The sequence below is a fragment of the Mytilus galloprovincialis genome, chromosome 13 (genome assembly GCF_965363235.1).
Source record: "Mytilus galloprovincialis chromosome 13, xbMytGall1.hap1.1, whole genome shotgun sequence".
In the NCBI taxonomy this organism is placed as follows: domain Eukaryota; kingdom Metazoa; phylum Mollusca; class Bivalvia; order Mytilida; family Mytilidae; genus Mytilus; species Mytilus galloprovincialis.
Genome location: NC_134850.1, coordinates 8,559,604 through 8,569,345, shown reverse-complemented (window position 1 = coordinate 8,569,345; position 9,742 = coordinate 8,559,604). Strand labels below are relative to the sequence as shown.

Here is a 9,742-nt window from a genome sequence, read left to right as displayed (position 1 = left end):
TCGTTACTTGGTAGAGTCATTTTTTCGTGTAGAAAATGGTGGATTGAACCTGGTTTGGTTTGAAATGGGGCATGTGTCAAAGAGACAACAACCCGACAAAAGAGCAATTAACAGCCGAAGGCCACCATTGGGTCTCCGATGCAGCGAGACAATCCAGCACCCGGAGGCGTACTCCATCTGGCCCCTTAATAAAAATGTATACTAGTTCAGTGATAATGGACGTCATACTAAACTCCAAAATATATTAAAGAAACTAAAATTAAAAATCAGACAAGACTAACAAAGGCCAGAGGCTCTTGACTTGGGACAAGCGCAAAAATGCGGCTGGGATAAATACATTTTTTGAGATCTCAACCCTCCCCCTATACCTCTAGCCAATGTAGAAAAAGCAAACACACAACAATACGTTAAGTACGTATACTAGTAAATAGAATAGAAGTTAAGTAATGGAACTATGGCTTAACTACGAAATAAATCTTTATTTGTAATCAAATAAACATATTTTCAAAGGTTACCTATTCAACATTGTTATAAGATTTTTGAATATTGCGTTGAGTGGTGTAGAAATTGATTTTGTTAGCAGTCATTTAAAAGCACACTAAATATTTTTTTTATATACATATTGTCATTCATTGCTCCACAATCTGTCAATATCTGTATCTTTGCATTGCACAAGGTCATGTTTTTTCTCTGGCTGTAAACGATTTCTTTACACTAAAATCATTAAGTGTTGGATGTGTCATGATTTAAATGTTAGTCTTAGATACTTGATTTTTGTATAAGTTCTTATTGGCTTTACACTAGTTTTCAATAACTGCTAATAATCTCAGATTTGTACTTCATGTCTTTTCTGTTGCTGCGAGGATGTATAAGCATCCTGTAATGTCCGGTATGTGTTTTGTTTTTGTAAGATGTATTTTTGCTTTGAATCTATCTGATGAGGTGAGCATTTAATTGATTTTTATAGTTTGTTCTTATCTTGTACTGTCACACCACTGTCCACGGTTAGGGGAGGGATGGTGCTATCAATCTAGTTTAACAGCGCAAAATTATATAGGTGTCTGTCCCAAGTCAGGAGCATGTTATTCAGTGGTTGTCTTTTGTTGCTATTTATTACATTTGTTTTTCGTTCAATAGTTTTCCATGAACGAATACGGAAATAACAGAGTTTTGATTAATGATTTGCAACCCATTACATTATTTGACAAAAATGAACCAAACTAACAGCTAATATCTAATAAAATAATTACAATATTCTGCTTTGTTTAAATCATAGTTTACATTTTTTTACTCAAATCGTAGATATTGCAAATTCGTAATTATAACCCTGATATCGAAGAATAATTCTTTTATTAAAGATGTGGTAATCAATCAAAAGTACGTATTTGTGTTTGACAACATATGAAATAGAAATAGACAGATCAATCAATTCTAAGAATATACATGAAACAGTGCTTTCAGTTTGTCGAGTGATTTAAACGCAAAATATACAAAAAGAAATGCTAAAAAGCCAATCATTTGTTTTTTGTGGAAGGAATTAATTTAAATTAATTGATTCTAAATTCCTTTTAAACATATGCTGTGTTTCGGATTTTAATCAAAACACATTTTTATTTAATATCTAAATATGAAATTATGGAAATAAATTTTAGTATAGAGTTTCATATTATTCCTATATGTTCTTGAAAAACAAAGTGTGCACAACACTTTTATGAGTCGGCCCCACAAAAGAAGAATTGCATGGGCCTAAAGGTCTATCAGAAAATCGAAATCTCAGCACAATTCCACAGAAGGAAGGAATAATGAAAAGAGTATACGTACATGCATTAACAAAATTACATTAACACCAAGATTTATTTGCATATTTATCATTACAAATGATAATTTGAAATTAATCATAAATAAATAAATATGCAGTTTTTCCTATAGTGTTACAGCCTTACTTCTTTGTGGCACATATCAATGTCTGAAAATCAAGAAGGTATATCCATTCATTTTGAAATGGATATAGTGTTTCAGATCATAGGTTATAGAAAAGCTAAATGATGTTCCAACAATGCAGTGATATCGCCCGTCATAAGTGTCATCAAGTTTATCTTTAATGTGATCCGCCATGTCCTTCACGCTGGTATATCGATCTAAAGCTTCCCGGGTAAATTGTAATGTTTTCATATACATGGCTCTAGACATGTCAATTGCCTTTATCTCTACAAAATATAACATTGTTATTTTAATTTAGTTTCAAAAAGATAAATGACGGAAAGGTATGTTCAAGACCAATTGATAGTCATAAAGTTAGTTTAAATTAAATAGATATATAATCAAACAAGCTCGTTTAGTAGTTAACACTTCGGTGTTGACATGAATATCAATAATGTGGTTATTTTTATAAATTTCCTGTTTAAAAACTTTGAATTTTTCGTAAAACTAAGGATTTTCTTATCCAAGGCATAGATTACCTTAGCCGTATTTGGCACAACTTTTTGGAATTTTGGATCCTTAATGCACTTCAACTTTGTACTTGTTTGGCTTTATAAATATTTTGATATGAGCGTCACTGATGAGTCTTCTGTAGACGAAACGCGCGTCTGGCGTACTAAATTATAATCCTGTTACTTTTGATAACTATAATGATAAATCTATTTTAGTAGTTGTTTAAAAAAAATGTTGTCCATAACAGGAATGAGCTAACTACTTTGTAAAAACATACCTACAGCTCTTGATCTTGAATGTCGTAGGATTTCTGTAACATAAAAGCAGCATATGTATCATTGATTCTTGGATATACGGCTAAATACACAAAAAGATATCAAACAAATTAATATGTAAAGCAAAGGGAAACAATAAAAGAAAAATGTCCCTTCGTTTGATCTGTTTTGTCATTTGATTTTGACATTTGATTAGGGACTTTCCGTTTTGAATTTTCCTCAGAGTTCAGTTTTTTTTGTGATTTTACTATTTATACATGATAAGTTCCTGGAAAAGTAACAGAAGTGGTGACGGAACACTGAATTTTTCTCATTAGTAGATGATTTTTTTCAATATAACGGAGCTATAAACAACTGCCATCCCAGTCATAAAACCAGGTTTTACTCGTCATTTTCCTCGAGAAATATCTATACCAAGTCAGGTATATGATACTTGTTTTCCATTCGCTCTCTTGGTTGGTATACAGTATAAATTGGTTTTTTGACCTAACAAAACATCCACTACAATCGTGTCCATGTAAAAGTTGTTATCAAAAGTTCAATTCAATTACTGTAATGACTAAAACACGAAAAATACTTTCATAAAAGTTTAATTGGCTCATCAACTTCAATTTATCGGAGATTGCTTCAAATTTGAAAAAAGTCCTCAAATTGATTATTAAAATGGCAATTTTATAAAGTATAATTCATTTTACATTTTTAAAAGGTGAAAATATTTTCCGAATTTTGGAATTAATGTTAATAACTTATTGATAACCTTTGAAAGAGTAAATCACGATTATGATTGTAATTCTTTGCAATTTTCAAAACTTTTCGTGCATATGTTTGATATTCTTAATGAAAGTATCGTTCACTTTGGACTGATTTGTATATTTATTCGGTGCAGTGAAATATCGATTCATGAATAAGGAGGACCAGTTGCAAGAACTATAAAAGTGGGTGGAAGAAGTTTCAAAGCGGAAAAAAAACTTAAATACGAATTAAAAAATAAACAACACAATCGAAAGAGAAAAACTGCAAAAAAACCAACAACAGTACGCAAAATACTATACAGATACCGCATAGATTGCCAGCGCTAACATAAATAATAACCGATAGAAGTTAATAACTTCTATATCACATGATGAACAAATTTCAAGCCTTTTTCTTTTTTCATGAAGTTTTACTACATGTACCAACATCCTTTGTTACAATTTTATGTTATCATTGTTGTTTCTATTACTTTGACTTGGCATTATAGAGTGACTCGTTCATTTCTCCAGTGGTTCTTATTGTTCGTTATTTTGTGTACTTTTTGTTCTTTAATAGATCATCATTTTAAAGGACCGTTTTATTTCAGATTGTGACATTTTGAAAGAGTGAAATTTGCATGGCGGCTAATAGCAAGAGACCCTTAAAAAAATAACCTGTTCACGCACTCGATCTCGCTCTTTGTGTTTTAGTTTATATGTTTCCTTCAGTATTTGTTTTTACCCTTGACTTCTTAATGGATCAATGATATTTGATCATCAGTAAACTATTGGTGATTCTTAGTAAAACGTTCAAAACTAAGTTTAAAAGCGTGGCATTTTCATAAGCGTGTCGATTCATTTATCATTTTAATAATCATGTTGTATATAAAAAAAAATTCGGTATGATTGTCAATGATACAACTCTCAACCTGAGACCAAATGAAATAGAAAATACAGTAAAAAAGTATATTCTATCAATATAAAGGAATGTGAAGTACAGCTCTCTCACAATCAAAAAACCCTAGGGACACATTAATCTGCATCTGCACAGCTACATTCTACAGTTCATATAAAAAAAGATGTGGTATAAGTATAAATGATACTACACTCCACCAAAGACCAAATGAAATAGAACCCAAAGTTCAAAAATGCATTTAATTTTAACGTATCTAAAACAATGCTTTAATACGTACCGTTTGGGTCAAGTGATGTTTCAAGACTATCATTGTCACCTTTTACATCTTTTGAAGGAGGTTTGAAGGCTACTAAAAAAACAAATACATGAATAAGATTAGGAATATGATACATATGGCAAGAACAAAGGCAATGTGTAAAGGTTCAAAGCAGAAACTGTATGTCATGTGACATGACATATTAAACTTCAATTCATGATAAACATATCAAAGAAAGTCACTGTGAAATGGTTCTTAATTAGCGTTACTGAAAAGAATCTAGACATACTTGAATCCTATTGCAAGAATTGTATTTTCCAATACTTATATTTTCCTACATTTGGATTAATCTTCTTTATTACGGGACAATCATTAAATTGACAGTCGACTAAAATTGTAAACAAAGGGCGGCAGCTACAAGTATTTTAAACGAACATGATATTCGAATACAATCTTTTGAATATTGAACTATCTAATTATTAGAACCATGACTTAGAGAATACTATAAATCTAGTGGTGCCTAAATTTGGCCGTTTCAGAATCTAAAGCATCATGGGTAATTTCATTGTTCGTACCCCAAAGTGAAAATAACGTTACATCATTGGTTGAATTTCCATTGTTTATAACGTTTTAAACCAATCAAAACGCTTTGGTGTACGCTTTTGAAAATATTACCCAGGATGCATTAGATTCTGAAACGGCGAATTAGTAAACAATCATACAAACCTCGACTTGCATAATCAGATAATTGTTTTGTTCCTAAATCAAATACAAAATTATACAAATCAAGTTTTTACTTCAGTTGTCCACCAGTGTGCAATTCATTACCCGGCGAAATTTAAATAAAAATTAAAAACATGTATCTGCATACTAGTATTCTTACTAGTCATAATTTTCACAATGTGTTATATTTGTAACTAGTACTGTAACCTCAATGTGTTATATTTGTAACTGTAACCTCAATGTGTTATATTTGTAACTGTAACCTCAATGTTTATAACATAGCTGTTTTATTTTTGTTAAATATATATGTATGTATTGGTAGCTTGAATATGGTTTTTTTCGGCGTAGGATTAATATTGTATCTATTTGATCTATCTTTAGTTTTCTATGTTGTGTTTTATATACTGTAGTTTGCCATTTAAGTTTTTTTCTGGTTTTGCAATTGCGTTGTCAGTTTATTTTCGACCCATGAATTTGAATTTTCCTCTTAGTAGTATATTTCACCTCTCTTTGATTGTAAATTGATTTAATCCAAGTGAGTGTTCTTTCGATGAAGATATTATCAACTGTTTATTATTAGTATAGTGAAAGAATGCTGAACAAAATCATAAATTTCCTTGAACATCAGGAAATAAATTCAATTTATCTCAGTGTGTTTGTTTTAAACGGCAAGGAATTTGGGTTTTTGAATCTCTGAGGTAAGTGATGCAAATCGTGAATTCTGATCATTTCATTTTACGCAAACTTATGCCAGGAAAACCTGTTTTGAACAAATATTATTGAAATTATAAATCAAAAGCAATTGAGTCATGAGAATAGTTTAAAAATGTACAAGGATTATAATTTACTACACCAGACGCGCATTTCGTCTACATTAGACTCACCAGTGACGCTCATATCAAAATATTTATAAAGCCAAACAATAATAAAGTTGAAGAGCATTGGGGATCCAAAATTCCAAACCGTTGTGCCAAATACGGCTAAGGTAATCTATGCCTGGGATAAGAAAATCCTTAGTTTTTCGAAAAATTCAAAGTTTTGTAAACAGGAAATTTATAAAAATGACCACATTATTGATATTCATGTCAACACCGAAATGCTGACTACTGGGCTGGTGATACCCTCGGGGACAAAACGTCCACCAGCAGTGGCATCGACCCAGTGGTGTAAATAGTTATGAGAAAAGGGACGTGTTGTTCAATCTTTAAGTTCTACGTAATGTGTTAACTTAAAATATTAAGTAGTTTGTTTTTTTGTATAAGTGTTTTTGTATTTGTCTCCTATATGTCATGGTAATGGCTTTAGCCGTCATGGTAATGGCTTGACCCCTTTTGCAACTTCTCATCTTTAATCCATTTGTATTTTTGCAAAGTATTTCAACGATTTTAAAGACAAAACGCATTTTGTCAGAATTAAAAATTAGACTAAAAGTAAAAAGCAAAAGCAACTTACAGCTACATAATGCACATAATACGACGACTGAAAGAATAGTTCTAAATGTATTCATCCTCTGCTCGATGTGTAAGACTAACAAATATCCTTTGTATGTTTGACCAATACAAAATCGTACTCCACAACTAACCTTATATGTACACGCTTTGTTATAAAATAAACTTCAATCAAATGAAAGAACGCCTATACGGATTAATCTTCCTTTCAAATGAAATCAGATTTGGCAATTTGATTGGTCGTTAACAACTTATTCCAGGTTCAAAGTTTATGTTTTAAATTACGAAAAAATGACATTTTTCAACGTAGTTTATTTTGTTCTATTTCTGTTCGTCTTTTACTTTACATTACATGACCAACTACACTACGTCTAATTCAGGTTCACTGTCTGATCATGCAAGTAACAATTCTACCCGTCTTTGAAATTCGAACAGGCATCTGATACAATAAGTCATTCTCTCATTTCAATTGTCTGAACAAAGCCAAATACAGTACATTTTCTAAATAACCATTTCTTGATTTTGTATATTAAAAATAAATTATATTTGAAACTATATTTAAGTAGGAATGAACGAATTATTAGATATTTACAAAGTGTATAATTACGTAAATGTTGAAATACTTTGTAGTATTGTTGTTATGTAGACTAAGAACTATGATAAAATATGGTCGTTTATAATGATTAATCATTCTTCTATACTTTGTATTTTGGTTGATTCCTGTTGCTTTTTGGACAAACCTTCCCTTGCTGACATTTCACGGTATGCATTGTTGTGTGTTGGGGATATGATTGGGGGTATATACAAGAGAAAACAAGCCCACCAATCGAAGAAGTGGGATGCGTTGAACCAGGATATTTTCTATTGAATTTCAAAAATTGAATTGTTCAAGTGCTAGTTACCGTATTGGATTGGTCCGCTGAATCGGACAGGTATGGTAAATTTAACCTGGCATAAAAACGGGGTTTTTTTCCTAGATATTTAGAAAGAGATAGTATGGTCATGATTTAAGATTGAATTATCTTTTGACAATGAATGTTTATTTTATAAACTGAGATGTCTATTAGTTACATGCACAACCATCACTACGAATGGTGAATTCGACAGCCTAAAATACATTTGATACAAATTAAAAATGGAAATTCCAGTGGTGCAGTTTATGCCTATATAAATACATTTCAGGGGTAACAAAAGTAATATTATACCCCATTTGGTATCCAAATACCGTTCCACATGCTTTTTGCATTAATAAGACATTCGGAAGATAATCCATTTACAGACCTCTTACCTTCAGTAAACAGCATGTTATTCTGATTTTAATCGAGTTTTGACAAATGAAATACAAAAACACGGAAGTACACATTTATTTGAGAGAAAAAAAACAATAGGACATTTACAACATTACATTTAACAATATATATGGCTTGATAGGTTCTTCGAAGCGTGAAAAACTATATTCCGTACATTCATTTAACAATGCACCCTACAGAAGGATTTATGTGGTCAGCTATACACCATACATAACGCTTCTTGTCGGAATAAAATATCGAAAAATAACATATGTATAAAAGATTTCAATGCCAATTATTGAAAAGCTATACTTATTACGCACACATAGTGGCCTTCTATCAGAAAAAGAGTTGCAATGCATATAGAATCATATCGGATGAGACGAGCGCCAACTTTGTTGACAATAATTGCACATGTCTTTAGTTAGCGTTCTTGTTTTTGGAAAATAATGAGACTTCTCTAATCACCAACCTACGACCAAATCATTTCTTAATTCAAAACAACAATTATGTTTAGATTGAAGTAGTACACATTGATATAATGTAAACATAACAAAGATTTCCGTGCCGTGTCAGAAGAAAAATCGATCACGACCGCTTGGTTAGTACCTATATCCGCTGAACCGATAATACACGGAGATGCCAGCGAGTGGGCAAGTGTTGAAACAAAGAGTGATGGCACAGTAATAATGTGGTCAGTAATGACAAGGTTAATGCTTTTTATTTTTTTTTTTTTTAAAGAGACGAAAACGAGGAACATAATGCAAAAGACGGGCGTCACCCCATTCATCTCGGTTCGAAAATAAAAATATTTAATACGCTAAATTGGAAAAAGTGTGGCAAAGTGTGATTTTCAGTGTTGTTTTTTTTTTACCTTTTAACTCAATAACTGTATCATCTGCGTAAAATCCGTTGACATTACCGAAAAGATTCAAAATGAGTACCACAATGGAAAAAATCCGATCTAATCTGACGAAAAATTAAATCTAAAACACTTCATCAGGAATCAACCTCTTGTATCTCAGAAATCGTTGACGCTACTCCTATTCTGTTGACAATACGCAAGTTGCAGAATTTTATTAGCAATTAAAAAAATCTCCATTAAAATAAGTTGAAAGTAAACAATCTGCAAATATGTTCTCATTGTTGAAGACCGTACGGTGACCTATAGTTGTTAATGTCTGTGCCATTTGGTCTGTTGTGAAGAGTTGTCTCGTTGGCAATCATACCACATCTTCTTTTTTTTATAATTACCCAACATGGCCATTTCACATTACGCGGGCACTACGTCGACTTAGCTTGTGGTCTCCAAAATTGGGTATTTTCTCACATAATAGGCGTGTTCTGTGGAAAATAAAAGATTGGTTCAAAGACAAATGAAAGAAATAAAAAACACTACATGTATACGTCATATCACAAATATTTCCGACTTTGTATGTAGTTAGAGGAGTTGCGGCTCAATGAAATCGGTCTCTTCTTTAGTAGCATAGATTATATGATATACTAGATTTAATATCATTTTACATATGCGATACTACATTATACATCTTACCATTTACATATTTATATTATTCAATTATTCAATAACAATTTATGAAACAAACCATCTCGCCATATTATGCATGAGTAGATAATTTTATAGCTATTGTTATGAAATATTTTTAAAACTGA

At 31.5% G+C, this 9,742-nt stretch overlaps 1 long non-coding RNA gene across 1 annotated transcript; it reads right to left on the bottom strand.

The window, feature by feature from the left end:
* Positions 1-1,840: 1,840 nt before the first annotated feature.
* On the bottom strand, positions 1,841-4,712 carry LOC143055946 (uncharacterized). Its single transcript, XR_012972175.1, has 3 exons — positions 4,633-4,712; positions 2,711-2,743; positions 1,841-2,207 (listed from the first exon to the last, which is right to left on the bottom strand). It is a non-coding gene; the product is annotated as an uncharacterized LOC143055946 (long non-coding RNA).
* Positions 4,713-9,742: the final 5,030 nt, after the last annotated feature.